Source organism: Trichechus manatus, unplaced genomic scaffold, assembly GCF_000243295.1.
Source record: "Trichechus manatus latirostris isolate Lorelei unplaced genomic scaffold, TriManLat1.0 scaffold00117, whole genome shotgun sequence".
In the NCBI taxonomy this organism is placed as follows: domain Eukaryota; kingdom Metazoa; phylum Chordata; class Mammalia; order Sirenia; family Trichechidae; genus Trichechus; species Trichechus manatus.
The window spans coordinates 198,853-217,480 of NW_004444053.1; the positions used below are offsets into that span (position 1 = coordinate 198,853).

At 46.4% G+C, this 18,628-nt stretch overlaps 1 pseudogene; it reads right to left on the reverse strand.

Annotated features, from left to right (window-relative positions):
* Positions 1-1,387: 1,387 nt before the first annotated feature.
* On the reverse strand, positions 1,388-18,422 carry LOC101354959 (protein Shroom3-like; annotated as a pseudogene).
* Positions 18,423-18,628: the final 206 nt, after the last annotated feature.

Below are 18,628 nucleotides of genomic sequence, written 5' to 3' on the forward strand. Positions count from 1 at the left end.
AGAACAACATCATGGTAATAACAACCAGCTTGATCTTTGGGTAAGTTTTTTTGCATTGCCTTTGAAAAAGTCATTAAGATCTACACAGGACCCATCCTTTAACCATTTCAGGTTAAATTATAAGGAATAACACTAATGTAATTTTATAAATACCTTGGCAAAAACTAATGTTCCTCAAAAATGGATATCTTAGTTGTAGTACACGCCAGAACAGAGAAAGATGAGATAGAAAGTGCTAATTTATTTATGTTAATTCTGCTTTGGTAAGTGTGAGGCCAGATGGTAGAACTACCAAACAATGACGGAATTTTTTAAATTAGTTTTTTAAAATAAATATTTGTGCTCCAAAGCTCTGCTTTACTAGCAGTGGTGGAAAGATGACCCTTTTCCTAGGACTGTTTGTCAACAAGGCTATTGGAAAGCTTCTCCAGGTAAATTTCCAGTGATGTCTACCCTTGCATGCCACACCCCCCAGGAAAATATTCACCTCTCAAGATGTTTGATCTCAGATGTTTGCACAGAAGACACTGCTCAACTTATGGCAACCTGTCAAATGATAGCCTGTGGTTTAAAGATGCGCTTAATAGGCTAAGGACACAAAGTTATTATTTAAAAAGCCCCAAAGCTGGTTTTAAAATATGGTATTCCAGGGAGAAAACACAGGTAACTAATCTAGCCGTCATACCAATGTTACTTATTCCCACTCTGATGATTACAAAACTCTACACAGTTAAGCTTTTTAAACACCATGGCACTTTTTGATGTAGGCAATCCATTCCATAGGAGCCTTGGTGGTGCAGCGGGAAAGCACTTGTCTGCTAACAAAGGTGAGTGGTTCAAACCCACCAGCAGCTCTGAGGGAGAAAGATGTGGCAGTCAGCTTCTGTAAAGATACAGCCTTGGAAACACTATGGGGCAGTTATACTCTGTCCTACGGGGTCACTGTGATTCGAAATTGACTAGATTGCAGTGGCTTTGGTTTGGTTTTGGTTAATTCATTCCATTCCTTTTCCCCTCTGATACTTTCTCTCCCTTTCTCCTTCCCTCTCTCTCTCCCTCTTCCCTTCCCCTCTCCAACATTCCTTTATAAAATTTAACTCTTCACTACCTCATTTGTATTATGGTGTTAATAACCAAAAAATTACCTTTCCATCTGGTCAAAAGAAACTTTTTCCTTTCTGTTTCTTCAGAGCATTTTGTCCAATTTTTTTTTGGAGTAGATGGTAATGATGATGCATTCCCCCTTACCCTGTGCTGTTCTGAGTCAGACTTCTGATGATTCACAACTATAACCTCTCCCAGGAGTTACTCTGATACCCTGGAAGTCACCTCTACTGACAATGCCTAGGACTGCGAGATTCCAAATTACACAGGCAGGATAGGGGTGGTAGTTAAAACTGGGAGTCAATGACTGGCTTATTTGGGTTACAAAAGACCAACATCTTTCCTCACCTTCTTGGAGCTTTTCTTACTCCAGAGCCGCTCCATAGGATCAGACTGAGGTTCTGCTTCCCGTATTCTGTCCTGGCTTACCTCACAGGTTGCATCTGAGGGCATCCACTCAATATACCATTTACATAAGAATCCCATCTCAGACTTTACTTTCAGGAAAACAGACCCAAGACACTTCTGTTAGAGTACTTGCCACTCTTTAACTTGTGAAGTTCTGTAAATACCTGCTTGAATGATGATATTTCAGTATATTGCCCCACCTATTAAGGCGTTTTGCATTTTAACCTCTAGCAATGATTACATCCAAGAAAACCCTATGTCATAATTCCACTCTGTAACACATGGGGTCGTCATGGTTCAGAATCTACTCAAAGTCGACTAACCACAGTAACAATAACAACACCTTAAGATAAAGACATGAAACTATGAAGAGTAAAGTTTTTGTCATTGTAGGTGATTCTTTTGCACATCAGGGACCTTTCTGAAGTCACATCCACGGCAGGGGATGCTGCCTTAGTTCACTTCAAGCATGCTAAGTATTATTTATCTTTCCTTATGGTTTCAGTAAATAAATATGTGAACCAAGAACTTAAAAATGCTAAGTTGTATAGGTCAATAATAATTATAATTTTTTTTAATCTTTGGAATTCTTCATTTTCATTAAGGTTTTCACAAAATACTAAGCTCAAATGTAATTGTCTATGCGCATCACAAAATAGAATCAAGTAAGTGGTTAGCATGCAAACAAAACGATCTTTTCTCATTTTTAAAAATATAAATAATAACAATGTTCAAGGTTTTACAATTCTTTCTCTCAGGCTGAGCGTGCATGTGTGTGTGCGCACGTGTGTGTCTTTTTATGGCTTTATGTTGCATACCCTTCGTTGATGAGGACTTGTACACTGCCATCAGGATACTGTGCCCACAAGAAAGAAAGACCATTGTGGATACATTCCGGAGGGTGGCACACATTGATCTATGTTGCCTCGGCCTATTAAAAATTAAATGATCAATCAAACACCCTCCAACCAGTTCTCACAGTTCCATTAATTTTCTTTCCACTACAAAATAATAGTAGAAAGGGGTAAGTTCCCAACAGCATTCGAGCTCTCAGAAGCTTAATCATGAAAGGAGAGAAAGAAAAATAGGCTTTTTCCTGGACAGAATTTGTTTCCTTTTATCCAGAAAACCCCCAATAACCCATATAGTTTATACAGTGGTTTGTCCTGTAACATCTTTCAGAATAAATAGTGTTGAGAGAAAAGATGATCTTTCGGTTGAGTGTTGTAGAAGGGGTTAAAGTGGAGAGGTTAATGCTGGATAAATACTAGTGAAAGTGTATCCCCCAGAAGAAGCCATTTCACTCAGTGTTTGTGGGCTACACAGGGCCCCTGCCTTGGGAATGAAATCCGAGGGAAGGCTCTCCAGCAGACTCTTGACCTGCTTCTGGCACAGTTTGATCTTGCCATGCAGTTTTCACTGCTCAGCAAGGAGTGTTGACTTCATGTTCACAAAATGCTGGTATTCCTGGAGTTACTCCTCTGAAAGATAATTGGCGAGGATTTCCAGCACCACCCATTCTCTTCAGTCGAGGTTCTCCTTGAGCTCCTGGGCTTCCTCGTGCTACCCAGCCAGGACCTTTCTCTTCTCGCTGAGAGAGCTCCGTTCTTCATTACTAACATCTTCCCCAAGGCCAGTAAGGACGTTCTCAGCACAGGCCAGGCGACCCGACAGACAGGGACAGCAGCAGGTTTACCACTTTGTCCAGGTCCCCTATGAACATCTTTTACTTGTCACACTCACTGGCTTGCAGAACTCACGGATCAAAGCCTCCACCTCTTCTCCCAAGTGGTTATTGAGCTTGACGTCCATCAGCAGACTCCTTTTCACTTCCCAGAAGATCTCAAGCTTTTGGGTGTGGCTTCCAAAGAGCTCCACCTTCTTTTTCACTGACATCTGCCTGCTCCTCTTCCTTATTCACCTCTTATGGCATATCTTTGATTTTGTTCAGAAGCTCAGCCTTGGGGGCGGACACATTGCAGTAAGCAGGACAGTTGACCAATGTGATGGTTAAGATTGTGTGTCAAGTTGGCTGGGCCATGATTCTCAGTGTTTTGGCAGTTGTAAAATGTTGCAATCACTTCGCTGGTGAGATGTGATACATGATGGGATCTGCTGTAGTACCAGTGAGGGCAGGGCCTGTGGCAGCTCACTGCCCCCCCTTAGGCTTCATCTCTCCACCCTCTGCTGCCTGGCCCTTCCTGCTTGCCTTGCTGGGGCTTCTGCTTGTTCCAGATCCTGCAGCTGGCTCCTGTTCATCTGACCTCTAGTTCTAGGGACTTGAGCTGGCAGCTTGCCTGCAGTCTTGCCTGCCAATCTTGAGATTTATCAATCTACACAGCCTGTAAGCAACAGCCCTGCTCTCTAGCCTGCCAATCTTGGGTTCGCCAGCCCCTGCAGCTACATGAGTCAGGTGAAGCCTTTTTCCTGTCCCACAGACTTAGGACATTACAGCCTCTAAAAACCGTGTAAGCCATTTCCTTGATATAAATCTCTTTCTCTATGTATTTATACGCTTTACTGGTTTTGCCTCTCTAGAAAACCCAGCCTAAGACATTTGGTACTGAGAGTGGTTCTAGAGAAACAAAATTGTAAGGATGAATTTTCTAAATTGGTTCTCAGGTCTGGTTAAAGATGTTGATAACACTGATGTTAGTAGTAAAGAGGACACTGCTAATCCATAGTGTGAGGTGGCAATGCAAATATGCAAAATATCACCACCAATAGATCAGGTATTGGTGAAAGACGAGGCTCTGGGTGATTGCATGGATGATACCTTTCTATGATTTTGTCATAATGGAAAGTATAAGGAAGCTGGTTGGTTGGTCCTACTTTTGCTAGACAAACTGGTGAAAGAAAGAGATGAGCTCAGGGCTTCAGAGTCAAAGCTCAAGTGCCACATAAATGACCTCAAAGTTTCCACTTGTGCCTTGAAAGAAAGTCTTATTTCTTGTAGTAACAGAGCTGATATTGCTGAAAATCAAACCCAGAGTCTTATTATAAGAGCGGCTAAATTACAATGCCAATTTAACTGCCAACCTTGAGAGGTGTCTAAAGTTAAAGTGAGGGCATTGATTGGGAAGAAATGGGGTCCTGAAACCTAGGATGGGGACATATGGGCAGATAATCAGGAAGATGGAGACATTGAGCCCTTAGATTCCATTGAATCATTCCTGTCAATAGAACCATTAGCCCCTCCACTCCCATCTAATGAGAGTAACCCAGCTGCAGCTAAAGCATCTTGGTCTGAGTCATTGCCTGGGACATCACCTGAGGCAGATACTTTACAAGACAATGCTGAATGTTCTCAAAACATTTTCCCACTGATTTTGGCTTCTAGATCTATAACTAGAGTTAAGTCCCAGCAAGCCCCAAAAGGTGAAGTACAAAGAGGAACGCAGGAGGAAGTACACTACACTTTGAAAGAACTGCTTGACTTTTGTAATATGTACAAACAGAAACCTGGGGAATACATGTGGGAACAGCTATTAAGGGTGTTGGATAATCGTGCAAGGAACATAAAGATGGATCAGTCTGAGTTTCTTGATATGGGCTCATTAAGCACAGATTCTTCATTCAATGTTTCAACTCGAGAAGTTAGAAAGGATCTAATAGTTTATTTGGTTGGGTTGCTGAAGCATGGATTGCACAGTGACCTACACTAAATCAAGTTAAAATACCAGACCTGCCATAGTATACTGTAGAGGAAAGTATCCAAAGGCTTAGGGAAATTGGCATGCTAGACTGGATTTATCAGTTTAGACCCACAGATCCACACATAGACTGCCCAGAGAACACACCTTTTACCACAACTGTGAGGAACAAATTCGTGAAGGGAGCCCCAGCATCCTTGAAGACTGCAGCGATTGCTATTTTATGTAAGTCAGATTTGACAGCGGAACTGTCCTAACTGAATTAAGACACCTAATTGCAATGGGGCTGATTGGAGCCTGTGGTGGTAGGGGCCAAGTGGCGTCAGTCATTTGACAAAGACAAGGTGGGCATGGTTACCATAATTGATAAGAGAATCAAAGCAGTAATCAGAATAGTCTCATTCATATGGATTTATGACGATGGCTACTTAGTCCTGGTGACACTAGGAGTGAAATAGATAGAAAATTACTAAATATTTACTTGATCTGTACAAATGGATGAATTCTAGGTCAAGTGAACAGCAGTCTAACTTGAATCACCAGAATAGAGAGTCACAGCCCCTCAGTCAGTTCCCAGACTTGAGTGAGTTTACAGATCCCACAACCCCTTGATTGAAGGGGAGCCCACGTCTCCTTGAGGAAGGACTCCAATACACTGCCCAAAACTTATACCGTTAACATTTCTCCCAGCCTTCCCCAAAAGGATCTATGTCCTTTTACAAGAGTAACTGTTCACTGGGGAAATGGAGATAATCATACTTTTGGGGATTACTGGATACTGGCTCTGAACTGACACTAATTCCAGGAGACCCAAAATGTCACTGTGGCCCACCAGAGTGGGGGCATATGGAGGTCAGGTTATTAATGGAGTCTTAGCTCATGTCAGTCTCACAGTAGGTCCAGTAGGTCCCCAAACACATCCTGTAGTGATTTCTCCAGTTCCAGAATGCATACTTGAAATAGATATAGTCAGCTACAGATGGCACTCCCACATTGGATCCCTGACAAATGGAGTAAGGGCTATTATGGTAGGAAAAGCCATGTGGAAGCCACTAGAATTGCCCTACATAGGAAAATAGTATACCAAAAGCAATACCACTTTCCTGGAGGGATTGCAGAGATTACTGCCACCATCAAGGACTTGAAGGATACAGGGGTGGTGATTCCCACCACATCCCCATTCAACTTGCCTATTTGGCCTATGCAAAAAACAGATGGATCATGGAGAATGATAGTGGATTATTGAAAACTTAACCAGGTGGTGACTTCAATTGCAGCTTCCTTTCCAGATGTAGTCTTCTTGCTTGAGCAAATTAATACATCTCCTGGTAACTGGTATGCAACTATTGATCTGGTTAATGCCTTTTTCTCCATACCTGTTTCAAAGGACCATCAGAAGCAGTTTGCCTTTAGCTGGCAAGGCCAGCAATACACCTTCAGTTGCCTACCTCAGGGATACATCAACTCTCCAGCCTTAAGTCATAATTTAGTCAGCAGGGACCTTGATCGCCTTTCCCTTCCACAAGACATCACACTGGTCCATTACATTGATGGCATTATGCTGATTGGACCTGTTGTTGTTGTTGTTAGGTGCTTTCGAGTCAGTTCCATATCATAGCTACCCTATGTACAACAGAATGAAACACTGCCTGGTTCTGCACCATGCCCACAATCATTGTTATGCTTGATCCCATTGTCGCAGCCACTGTGTCAATCCACCTCGTTGAGGGTCTTCCTCTTTTTCACTGACCCTGTACTTTACCAAGCATGATGTCCTTCTCCAGAGACTGATCCCTCCTGACAACATGTCCAAAATATGTAAGACATAGCTTCGCCATCCTTGCTTCTAAGAAGCATTCTGGTTGCACTTCTTCCAAGGCAGATTTGTTCGTTCTTTTGGCAGTCCATGGTATATTCAATATTCTTTGCCATCACCACAATTCAAAGACGTTTGTTCTTCTTTGGTCTTCCTTATTCATTGCCCAGCTTTCACATGCATATGATGCAATTGAAAATACCATGGCTTGGGTCAGGCACACCTTTGTCTTCCAGGTGATGTCTTTGCTTTCCAACACTTCAAAGACGTCTTATGCAGCAGATATGCCCAATACAATGCACCTTTTGATTTCTTGACTGCTGCTTCCGTGGGTATTGATTGTGGATCTAAGTAAAATGAAATCCTTGACAACTTCAATCTTTTCTCCAGTTATCATGATGCTGCTTATTGGTCCGGTTGTGAGGATTTTTGCTTGCTCTATGGTGAGGTGTAATCCATACTGAAGGCTGTGGGGTTTGGTCTTCAGCAGTAAGTGCTTCAAGTCCTCTTCACTTTCAGCAAGCAAGGTTGTCATCTGCATAACCCAGGTTGTTAATGAGTCTTCCTCCAATTGTGATGCCCAGTTTTTCTTCATATAATCCAAGCTTCTCCAATTATTTGCTCAGCATACAGATTGAATAAGTATGGTGAAAGGATACAACCCTGACACACACTTTTCCTAACTTTCAACCAGGCAGTATTCCCTTGTTCTGTACGAACAACTGCCTCTTGATCTATATACAGCTTCCTCATGAGCACAATTAAGTGCTCTGGAATTCCCATTCTTTGCAATGTTATCCATAATTTGTTATGATCCACAAGGTCAAATGCCTTTGCATAGTCAATAAAAGACAGGTAAACATCTTTCTGGTATTCTCTGTTTTCAGCCAGGATCCATCTTACATCAACAATCCCTGGTTCCATGTCTTCTTCTGAATCTGGCCTGAATTTCTGGCAGTTCCCTGTCGGTATACTGCTACAGTCGCTTTTGAATGATCTTCAGCAAAATTTTACTTGGGTGTGATATTAATGATATTGTGCAACAATTTCTGCAATCGGTTGAATCACCTTTCTTAGGAATAGGCATAAATATGGATCTCTTCCAGTCAGTTGGCCAGGTAGCTGTCTTCAGTTTTTTGAAACTTCTCAATTATATTCTGTCAATTCCTGGATCCTTGTTTTTCACCAATGCCTTCAGTGCAGCTTAGACTTCTTCCTTCAGTACCATCGGTTCCTGATCATATGCTACCTCTTGAAATGGTTGAACGTTGACCAATTCTTTTTGGTTTAATGGCTCTGTGTATTCTTTCCATCTTCTTTTGATGCTTCCTGTGTCGTTTAATATTTTCACCATAGAATCCTTCACTATTTCAGCTGAAGGCTTGAATTTTTAATTCAGTTCTTTCAGCTTGAGAAATACTGAGCGTGTTCTTCCCTTTTGGTTTTCTATCTCCAGCTCTTTGCACGTGTCATTATAATACTTTACTTTGTCTTCATGAGTTTCCCTTTGAAATCTTCTGTTCAGTTCGTTTACTTCATCATTTCTTCCTTTTGCTTTAGTTACTTGCCGTTCAACAGCAAGTTTCAGAGTCTCTTCTGACTTCCATTTTGGTCTTTTCTTTCTTTCCTGTCTTTTTAATGACCTGTTGCTTTCTTCATGTATGATGTCCTTGATGTCATTCCACAGCTCATCTGGTCTTTGGTCATTAGCATTCAACACATCAAGTCTATTCTTGAAATGGTCTCTAAATTCAGGTGGGATATACTCAAGGTTGTACTTTGGTTCTTGTGGACTTGTATTAATTTTCTTCAGTTTCAGCTTGAACTTGCATATAAGCAATTGATGGTCTGTTCCACAGTCGGCCCCTACCTCAGATTTTCCATCATCTCTTTCCACGGATGTAGTTGATTGGATTCCTGTGTATTCCATCTGGCAAGGTCCATGTGTATAGACGCCATTTATGTTAGTGAAAAAAAGCTATTTGCAATGAAGAAGTTGTTGGTTTTGCAAAATTATATCATGCCATCTCTGGCATCACTACTATCACCAAGGCCATATTTTCCAGCTACCGATGCTTCTTCTTTGTTTCCAGCTTTCACATTCCCAATCACCAGTAATTGTTAAGGCATCCTGATTGCATGTTTGATCAATTTCAGACTGCAGAAGCTGGTAAAAATCTTCAGTTTCTTCATCATTGGTCTTAGTGGTTGGTGCATAAATTTGAATAATAGTCATATTAACTGGTCTTCCTTGTAGGCGTATGGATATTATCCTATCACTGACAGCGTTGTACTTCAGGATAGATCTTGAAATGTTCTTTTTGATGATGAATGCAATGGCATTCCTCTTCAAGTTGTCATTCCCAGCATAGTAGACCACATGATTGTTCCATTCAAAAAGGCCAATACCAGTCCATTTCAGCTCACTAATGCCTAGAATATCCATGTTTATGTGTTCCATTTCATTTTTGATGATTTCCAATTTTCCTAGATTCATACTTTGTACTTTTCATGTTCCGATTATTAATGGATGTTTGCAGCTGTTTCTTCTCATTTTGAATTGTGCCACATCAGCAAATGAAGGTCATAAAAGCTTGACTCCATCCACATCATTAAGGTCGACTCTGAGGAGGCAGCTCTTCCTTAGTCATCTTTTGAGCATCTTTTGAGCATTCCAACCTGAGGGGCTCATCTTCTGGCACTATATCAAACAATGTTCTGCTGATATTCATAAGGTTTTCACTGGCTAATTCTTTTCAGAAGTAGACTGTAGGGTCCTTCTACCTAGTCTGTCTTAGTCTAGAAGCTCAGCTGAAACATGTCCACCATGGGTGACCCTGCTGGTATCCGAATACTGGTGGCATAGCTTTCACCTTCACAGCAACACACAAGCCCCCACAGTATGACAAACTGACAGATAGGTGGGGGTGATTGGACCTAGTAAGAAAGAAGCATCAATAACTCTGGACTTATTGGTAAAACACCTGCATGCTAGAGGGTGGGAAATTAATCCCACAAAAATTCAGGCACCTCCTACCTCAGTGACATTTCTAGGGGTCCAGTGATATGGGGCATGTCAAGATATTCCTTCTAAAATGAAGGAAAAGTTATTGCATCTGGCTCCTCCCACAACTAAAAGCAGGCACAACACCTAGTGGGCCTTTTTGGATTTTAGAGGCTGCATATTCCTCATTTAGGTGTGCTACTCCAGCCTATTTATCAAGTGACTCAAAAAGCTGCTAGTTTTTAGTGGGGCCCAGAACAAGAGAAGGCTCTGCAACAGGTTCAGGCTGCTGTGTGAACTGCTCTGCCACTTGGGCCATATGATCTGGCTGATCCAATGGTGCTTGAACTGTCCGTGGCAAAAAGAGATACTGTTAGGAGTATTTAGCAGACCCCTATTGTGAATAACAGTGCAGAGCCTTAAGATTTTGGAGCAAAGCCCTGCCATCCTCTGCAGATAACTACTCCCCTTTTGAAAAACAGCTTTTGGCTTGTTACTGGGCCTTGGTAGAGACTGAACACTTAACCATGGACACCAAGTCAACATGTGGTTTGAGTTGCCATCATGAACTGGATGTTGTCTGATCCACAGAGTCATAAAGTTGGACATGCAGAACAGCACTTCATCATTAAATGGAAATGGTATATACAAGATCGGGCCTGAGTAGGACATGAAGGCACAAGTAAGATGCATGAGGAAGTGGCCCAAATGCCCACGGTCTCCTCTCTTGTCACATTACCTTCCATCTCCCAGTCTGTACCTATGGCCTCATGGGGCGTTCCTTATGATCAGTTGACTGAAGAAGAGAAAACTCGTGCCTGGTTGACAGATGGATCTGTGCAACATGCAGGCACCACTCAAAAGTGGATAGCAGCAGCACTACTGCCCCTTTCTGGGACCTCCCTGAAGGACAGTGGTGAAGGAAAATCTTCCCAATAGGCAGAACTTCGAGCAGTGCACCTGGTTGTTCATTTTGCTTGGAAGGAGATATGTCCAGATGTGCGATTGTATAATGGACTGTGGCCAATGGTTTGTCTGGATGGTCAGCAATTTGAAGGAACATGATTGGAAAATTGGAGACAAGGGTTTATGGGGAACAGGTATGTGGATAGAACTCTCTGAATGGGCGAAAGAAGTGAAGATATTTGTGTCTCATGTGAATGCTCTCCACAGGGTGCCCTCAGCAGAGGAGAATCTTAACAATCAAGTGGATAGGATGATATGGTCTGTGGAAACCACTCATCCTCTTTCCCCAGCTACTCCCATCATTGCTCAATGGGCTCATGAACAAAGTGGCCATGGTGGCAAGGATGGAGGTTATGCATGAGCCCAGAAATATAGACTTTCACTCACCAAGGCCAACTTGGCTACAGCCACTGCTGAGTGGCCAATCTGCCAGCAGCAAAGACCAACACTGAGTCCCCAATATGGCACCATCCCTCGAGGTGATCAGCCAGCAACCTGTGGTGAGTTGATTACATTGGGTCACTTCCATCATGGGAAGAACAGTATTTTGTTCTTACTGGAACAGACACTCGGGATATGGATTTACCTTCCCTGCACACAATGCTTCTGCCCAAACTACCATCCATAGACTTACAGAATGCCTTATCCACTGTCATGGTATCCTACACAGTATTGCCTCTGATCAAGGGACTCTCTTCACAGGAAGTGAAGTGCAGCAGTGGGCCCATGCTTGTGGAATTCACTGATCTTACCATGTTCCCCATCATCCTGAAGCAGTTGGATCGATAGAACGATGGTATGGCCTCCTAAAGACACAATTACAGTGCCAGATAGGTGACAATACCTTGCAGGGTTGGGGCAATGTTCTCCAGGGGGTTGTATATGCTCTCAACCGGCTTCCAATATATGGTGTAGTATCTCCCATAGCCAGGATTCATGGGTCCAGGAATCAAGGGGTGAAAATGGGAGTGGCACCACTCACTATTACCCTTAGTGACCTGCTCACAAGATTTTTGCTTCCTATCCCTGTGACCTTATGCTCTGCAGGTCTAGAGGTCTTAGTTCCAAAGGAAGGAATGCTCCCACCTGGAGACACATCAATGATTCCATTGAACTGGAAGCTAAGAATGCCACCTGGCCACTTTGGGCTCCTTATGCCTCTGGATCAACAGGCAAAGAAGGGAGTTACTGCACTGACTGGTGTGACTGATCCTGATTACCAAGAGGAAATTGAATTGATATTACGTAATGGAGGTAAAGAATGGTATGTCTGGAATGCAGGAGATCCTTTAGGGCGTCTCTTAGTATTACCATGCCCTGTGATTAAAGTCAATGGAAAACTACAGCAACCCAATTCCCACATGACTACTAATGGCCCAGACCCTTCAGGAATAAAGGTTTGGGTCACCCCACCAAGCAAAAAATCACGACCAGCTGAGGTGCTTGCTGAGGGTAAAGGGAATACCGAATGGGTGGTGGAAGAAGGTGGTTCTAAATACCAGTTATGGCCACGTGAACAGTTGCAGAAACGAGTACTGTAATTGTTATGAGCAATTCCGCTTTGGATGTGTGCATCAAATATTTTTATTTTCTTCACATATAAAATATAAGATGTAAACAGGGTTAATGCTTTTTTCGTTGTATGTGTGTTTGTTGTATCATGTTAGGCACAAGTATGACTTTATAATTACCTTTATTCAGAGATTATGTATGGTTTAAGGAGATGGGTACAGGTGCCAAGTTTACAAGAGGTAGACTGTGATAGTTAAGATTGTGTGTTAACTTGGCTGGGCCATGACATGTTTTGGCAGTTGTATAACGCTATGATCACTTCCCTGTTGAGATTTGATACAAGATCACCCCCATGATGGGATCTGCTATGGTACCTGCGAGGGCGAGGCCTGTGGCAGCTCACCATCCCCCTCAGTCTTCATCTCTCCACCCTCTGCTGCCTGGCCTTTTCTGCTTGCCTTGCCGGGGCTTTTGCTTGTTCCAGATCCTGAAGCTGGCTCCTGTTTGTCTGACCTCCGGTTCTTGGGACTTCAGCTGGCAGCTTGCCTGCGGTCTCGCCTGCTGATCTTAAGATTCGTCGATCTTCATGGCCTGTAAGCAACAGCCTTGCTCTCCAGCCTGCCGATCATGGGTTCATCAGCCCCTGCGGCTACGTGAGTCAGGAGAAGCCTTTTTCTTGCCCCAGGGAATTGGGACATTACAGCCTCTACAACCATGTGAGCCATTTCCTTGATATAAATCTTTGTCTATGTATATATTTATACGCTTTACTGGTTTTGCTGCTCAAGAGAACCCAGTCTAAGACAACCAACATCCCGACCATTTCCTTTTCTTCACTCCTCTTATCTTTGCATCCTGGGCCGTTGACTTCTCTTGCCATGGCCTTCCTCTTTATGCTGTTTTCCTTCATCAAGTTAACATCTCGGGAAACAAATCTTCCATCAGGTCCATAGTTGTCTTCATTCTGGAGTCTGGATCCAAACGTCTGCCAGAGATTTGTCTTGGTGGACATTTTTCTTGAATACAGCCTCTGTTGTGATTTCTTCCGAGGACCAGCACTGATTTCTTTTTTAAACCCTGACTTCCACTGACTGGATCCTGAATGAGACTTTGGGTCCAGATGGGAGGTGGCCACTCTGGTCTTGGCTGCTTTCCAAGAGACGCAGCCAGCTGGAGCTGGTCACCCATGGTGGAGGGCAGGTTGGCCTTGTTGGCCTCTGAAGCCTTGATAGAAGCATGGGGTCTAGAAGTCAGTATCTGACTACCCACCGAATGGGTTGCACCAGGCACTGGTCTTTCACTTGCAGTCAACACCTTGGAAAATATGCTAGAGCTGCTGGTATGGGGATCCTTATAAGCTTCACTGTCCAGATGTGCCTCACACACAGCTTGGGAAGGGGGTGGAGGAAAGTTATTGAAGCTATTCACTGGGGTTTCCAGGCTCAGTGGAGGAAATGGGGGAGTGGGAAGAACTTCAAATGTGGGGCTGGAAGTAGCACTGGGTTGCAAGTCCTTCACAAACACTTCATCTTCATAATCTTCCTGAGGTGGTGGGGAGGCCTGCAGGACCAACTCGCATTGGAGGGAGAGCCTCCCGGGACTGCTTAGGGCCCCAACAGGTGTGTCTGGGTCAGAAGTGCTGCTTGAACTTGAAAGACTCTGCTGTTTTTTATACTGCTTCAGACTGACAAACTCTGGCGACGAGGATTCCTCAGGAAAGCTATCCTCTCAGACTGTGTACTTCCATTTTACTCAAGGGGGAGGAGGACTCTGAGGCAGCAAAAACTCTATCCCATTCTCTGGGCTGGTAGTTCCAGGCCTTTGAGTCTTGGAGGCTAGGTCAGTCTGGGACCATTGCTTCGGGGGGTTATTGCAGGGGTGCAAGGTGAAAGAGGCTGTCGCCCTGCCTGACCATCCTTCTCAGCCTGCTGGTCAGCAGCAGCGTGTGAGCAGTAGGTGGAGGGCACAGTGGAAGGCAGAGGGAAGCTGAGTGGGAGTCAGTGGTCCCAGCCTGGTGTCTGTAAGATGGCCCTGCATTCCTGCTGGCAGTGGCCTGGGGCAAGGTGTCCTGCTAGCTTGTCTCTAAAGGTCCAGGGTTCTAGGACAGCCACTGGGAACGGAGGGGCCACCAATTGCTCTGTAGCCTGCACCACCCAAAGGAGGGCTAGGATGGTGTGTGAGCAGTGGCATCCCTTGACGGCCTCTTTCTGAACAACTGAGTGACCTAGATCCAGGGCCAGCCAAGGAGCATGGATCCTTCACAAGAAGACGAAAGGCACTGTAATCCACAAAAGCATATTCTGGTGCATTTTGTCTGCAGTGGGAGATGACCTCGACTGAATGTGGGCAGGGATGGCCAGGACGTCTGCGGCCTCCAGCAAGTCCTCGGCCAACTTGGACTTCCTGGTCCTCCCAGCTGTGGCTCCCCCGGAGGATGGCTCCCCAGGGGCCCTGCCCACCCTCTGGGGACCTTGAGGCCTGCAGTTGGCTCCACCGAGCAGCTTGGCCCCGGTAGGCTCCCTCGAGGCCTGGTGGTCCCCGCCTTTGTTCCCAGAGGAGGCGGCCGCTCGCCAAACAGCTGCTGCGATTCTGAGGGCCCGCGGGCGCTCATCCCCCAGCCACTGGCGCTGAGGCTAGCAGGAGGGAGGCCTCCCTGCGGGGCTGCAGGCTTGGCACCCGCATTGAACTAAGGCTGGACACCTCGGCAAGGCCGGGGCCCTCTGGCGCCACTGGGCCAGGCTGGATATAGGAGCTCTGGGCAAGCTCCCGCAGAGTTCTCGGCTTCTGGAAGCCACAGCCGGTAGAGGACTAGGGCCGGTTGCGGGTCTTTGGCTGAATGTCGTCTGCCAGGGCACTTTGTTAGAACTGCTTCACCTCTGGGCTCTACAGGCTGAGCGTCCAGAAGGCCTTCCCATCGCGCTAGAAGATCCGGCGGCAATCGGCCATGGTGGTCTCCAGAAAACGCCTCTTCCTCTGGGGACCCAAAGGCTTTGGCTTGGCCTGCTCCGAGACCCCCACCTCGTACATCTTCTGGGGCTCTGAGTAGGAATACTTCTTCTGCCAGGGGGTCAGGTGCCGGCACGCCCCTCTCCGAGCAGCAGGGGGCGCTGGCTGAGCCGGTTCATTTTAGGCAAGGGTCACACTGTGCCATTCACAGGACGAGTGAGGGGACAGGGAGGCTACAGCTGGCGCCTCGGGACTCTGCAGCCCAATGTGGGCTGAGGCTGGCCAGACCGCCCAGGGCCTGGATGCCCCGGGCGTCCTCAGTTCGAGGTCCCTCCGTTGAAAGGAGGTTGCCCCCAGGACAAGGGACTGTGTGTCCTTGATGCCGTTCTGGTAGGCGTAGCTGAAGCGGACGTCCAGCAGAGGCCACTCAGGAGTGACAATCCTGTCATCCAGCCCCACAGCCGCCTTCTCGGCCTCGCTGAAGCGTTGAAAGTTGCTCTGGCTGCAGAGGAGGCGAGCATCCCGCCTAGGGGGCTCACCTCCCTGGAGTGGGGGGCCACAGCCTCTATCTGCACCCCTCTTCAGCTGTTGCCCACATGGCTACCAGGAAATCTCTTCGAACTTTGTCTCTCCGTTTTTGAAGTGCAGCTCCCCATTGCCTAGAGGCTTAATGGATTCAGAAAAAAGGATATTGGCTCTTGCCTCCTCAAATTCATTCCCAGAAATACTGGAAGTTGAGACTGTCCTGTTGGGCCTATAGGTTTGACCATAACTGGAGCAGCCTACACTTGAGGGTCTCTGGCTCCCTTGCTCTCACTGCTCAATTTTGGAAAACTTCTTCAGCACCAAGCTGTGGTGCTTCCTGTACTGAAAGCCCTGCAGAGTCGAGGCAATGCCTGAGCTGAGCCTCCTTCCACCCAGACTGGATGTCTTCTGGCTCGGTGGTGAGGAGGGCTCTTTTTATGTTGGGTCTGAACTGTGGAAAGAGGCTTAATGCTAGTTCTCCCCTCGGGTCTTGGAGAGGAAACTGGCCTGTCCAAATGGCTCCTGTGATCAGGACTGACTTCCCTTCCAGGGTCCTAAGCCTTGGTGTTGTCTATAGAGGCTGGTTTGCCATCTGGGTAGCCTTCCTGAGATCCCCTTCCTAGCTCCAGGCTACTTTGCCTTCTTAGACTTTCTGGAATGTTCTGGAGAGATGAGAAGGCTGACTTGGTCTTGTCAAAGTTTATTGACAGGCTCTGGCCTAAGCCTTCTCTCTCTTGCTGCCTCTGGAGGTTAGCATTGTGGTCTTCCTGAAAATCCACTTCCCAGGGCTCTGGGGGCCTGGAAGATCTGTTGTCTTCCACTTGCCAGGCCAGACCCTGAGTGGGTTTGAGTCTGCAGTGATTAGGATATGGTTTGTTGCTGTGGGTTCTCTTTCTCTCATTGGAATGTGGGCTGTTGCATTGGGGGAAGTGTGAGATGTCTCTTCAGGGAGGTATCCTCCTCATTTTCAGACATTGATGGGAAATGGACTTTGCAGGGGACCAACTTGGCTGTAGTTCCTGGTTTCCTCTCTTCTGGGGATAGTGAGTCATGTTCTAGAGGCTGGTAGAAAGCAAAGCGAGGCCTGCTAGACCCATTTTGGCTCCCATTCTCATCAAAGTTAGCCGTCCTGTCACGAGCTGCCTGAGGGGCTGTATATCCACTCCCTTGGCCAGTGTAGGATAGAGCATACCATTACTGTTCCTGGAAGGCTGGGGCACCTGGGCAAAGTGTGGCTCCACAGAAGGTACAGGGTAGATGCCAGTCAGGAGCAGAGGTTGGCCTGGCTGCGCCTTTTGGGTATAATTACACTGGGGCTTCACTGGGGGCTGCTCTCTGGACTCTTCTTTAGTACAGTATGTAGCTGTTCCTCTGTGAATGGAGGCTTCAGAGAGCGTGATGAGTTTGACTGAGGCTAGCAGAACCATTTCTGATCAAGGCTAGGCCAGGAGCTGGGTGGATCATTGTGCCGGATGGCTGCATACCTGTCACTCCGAGCTGGAGGAAGATGTGCAACTACCTTAGGAGGCAGGTTGTCAGCGGCAGTCTTCAGGGAACTGGGGCACTGCTGGTACCAGGATGGGGGTGGCACTCCCTTGCCCCAAGGAACATTATGGCATTTATCGTAACTCTGACCTGCTGATGCTCGGGCCTCCCTACCTTGAAGAAGCAGGGCTGAAGAGTTTACCTCATACTCTTGTGAGACTCCCCTTCGAGTCTCATAGACTATCTTGACATAGTGAATGTCTCATCCCTTCCAGGAGGCCACCTCGAGCAGAAGGGGTACGCATGGAGCCTGAACGTTCCCAACCAGAGATGCCAGGAGGCAGATACTCTAGGATGATGGAGAAGGAGCTGTAAGCAGACTCTCTCTTGTTATGCAGGTGGCTGAGCTGGTCAATGCTGCTGGTTGACTTGGCAGGGGAGAGAAGATGGCAAAGTGGGTATCCCGTACTGGGCTCCAGGCTCTCCATGCTCCCCTGGGAGCTGCACTGGTCAGGGCTCTGCCTCAGATAAGTATGGTCATAGTTGGTGAGGTCACTTGTGGAGGAGCTGGTATGGTAGCTTTGGTGCCAAGGAGTGCCAATCGTGCCCTTGGATATTTGCATCATGCTAGCATTGGGTTGGTTCTCCCCAAATTTGGTTGAATGCCAACAGTGAGGTCAGCCTACAGGTGCACTGCACCTGTGTTTTAGCCGAAATTTAACTGCTCCCGACCATGTTGATTTCCTCTGCTGGGGGTCAGAGGTGAGGTGCTCAGGGCTGAAGAAGTTAGAGGTGGCAGTATCTGCACGGCCCTGGTCTGTGCACGTGTCTCAAAGCAGCTAGCGGTGCTGCCGCTGTCCGCCGGCGAAGCGGGGCTCCAGGTGCCAACCAAGTCCAAACCTTGCCGCCCCTCGGAGGAGGCAGCACAGGGCATCCCTGAAGGGGCTTGCAGAGCTCAACAATGGGTGGCTCTACCATGTCCTGTGCCACTGTGCCCTGGGTACAGCGGAGAACTCAGGTCATGGGGCTCCAGGGGCTGATTCTGGCTGCAGCGAGAATGGAGGCTGCAGGGATGCCTGACAACCACTCCTCCCTGCTCCAGGGCTGCTCATCCCAGTGCCCTGCAGCCCGCCATGCAAAAGGGTTCCAGCTCGCATCGTGATCCCTAGGTCAATAATTATTAACAAATCAAATAAAACCAAGTCACCT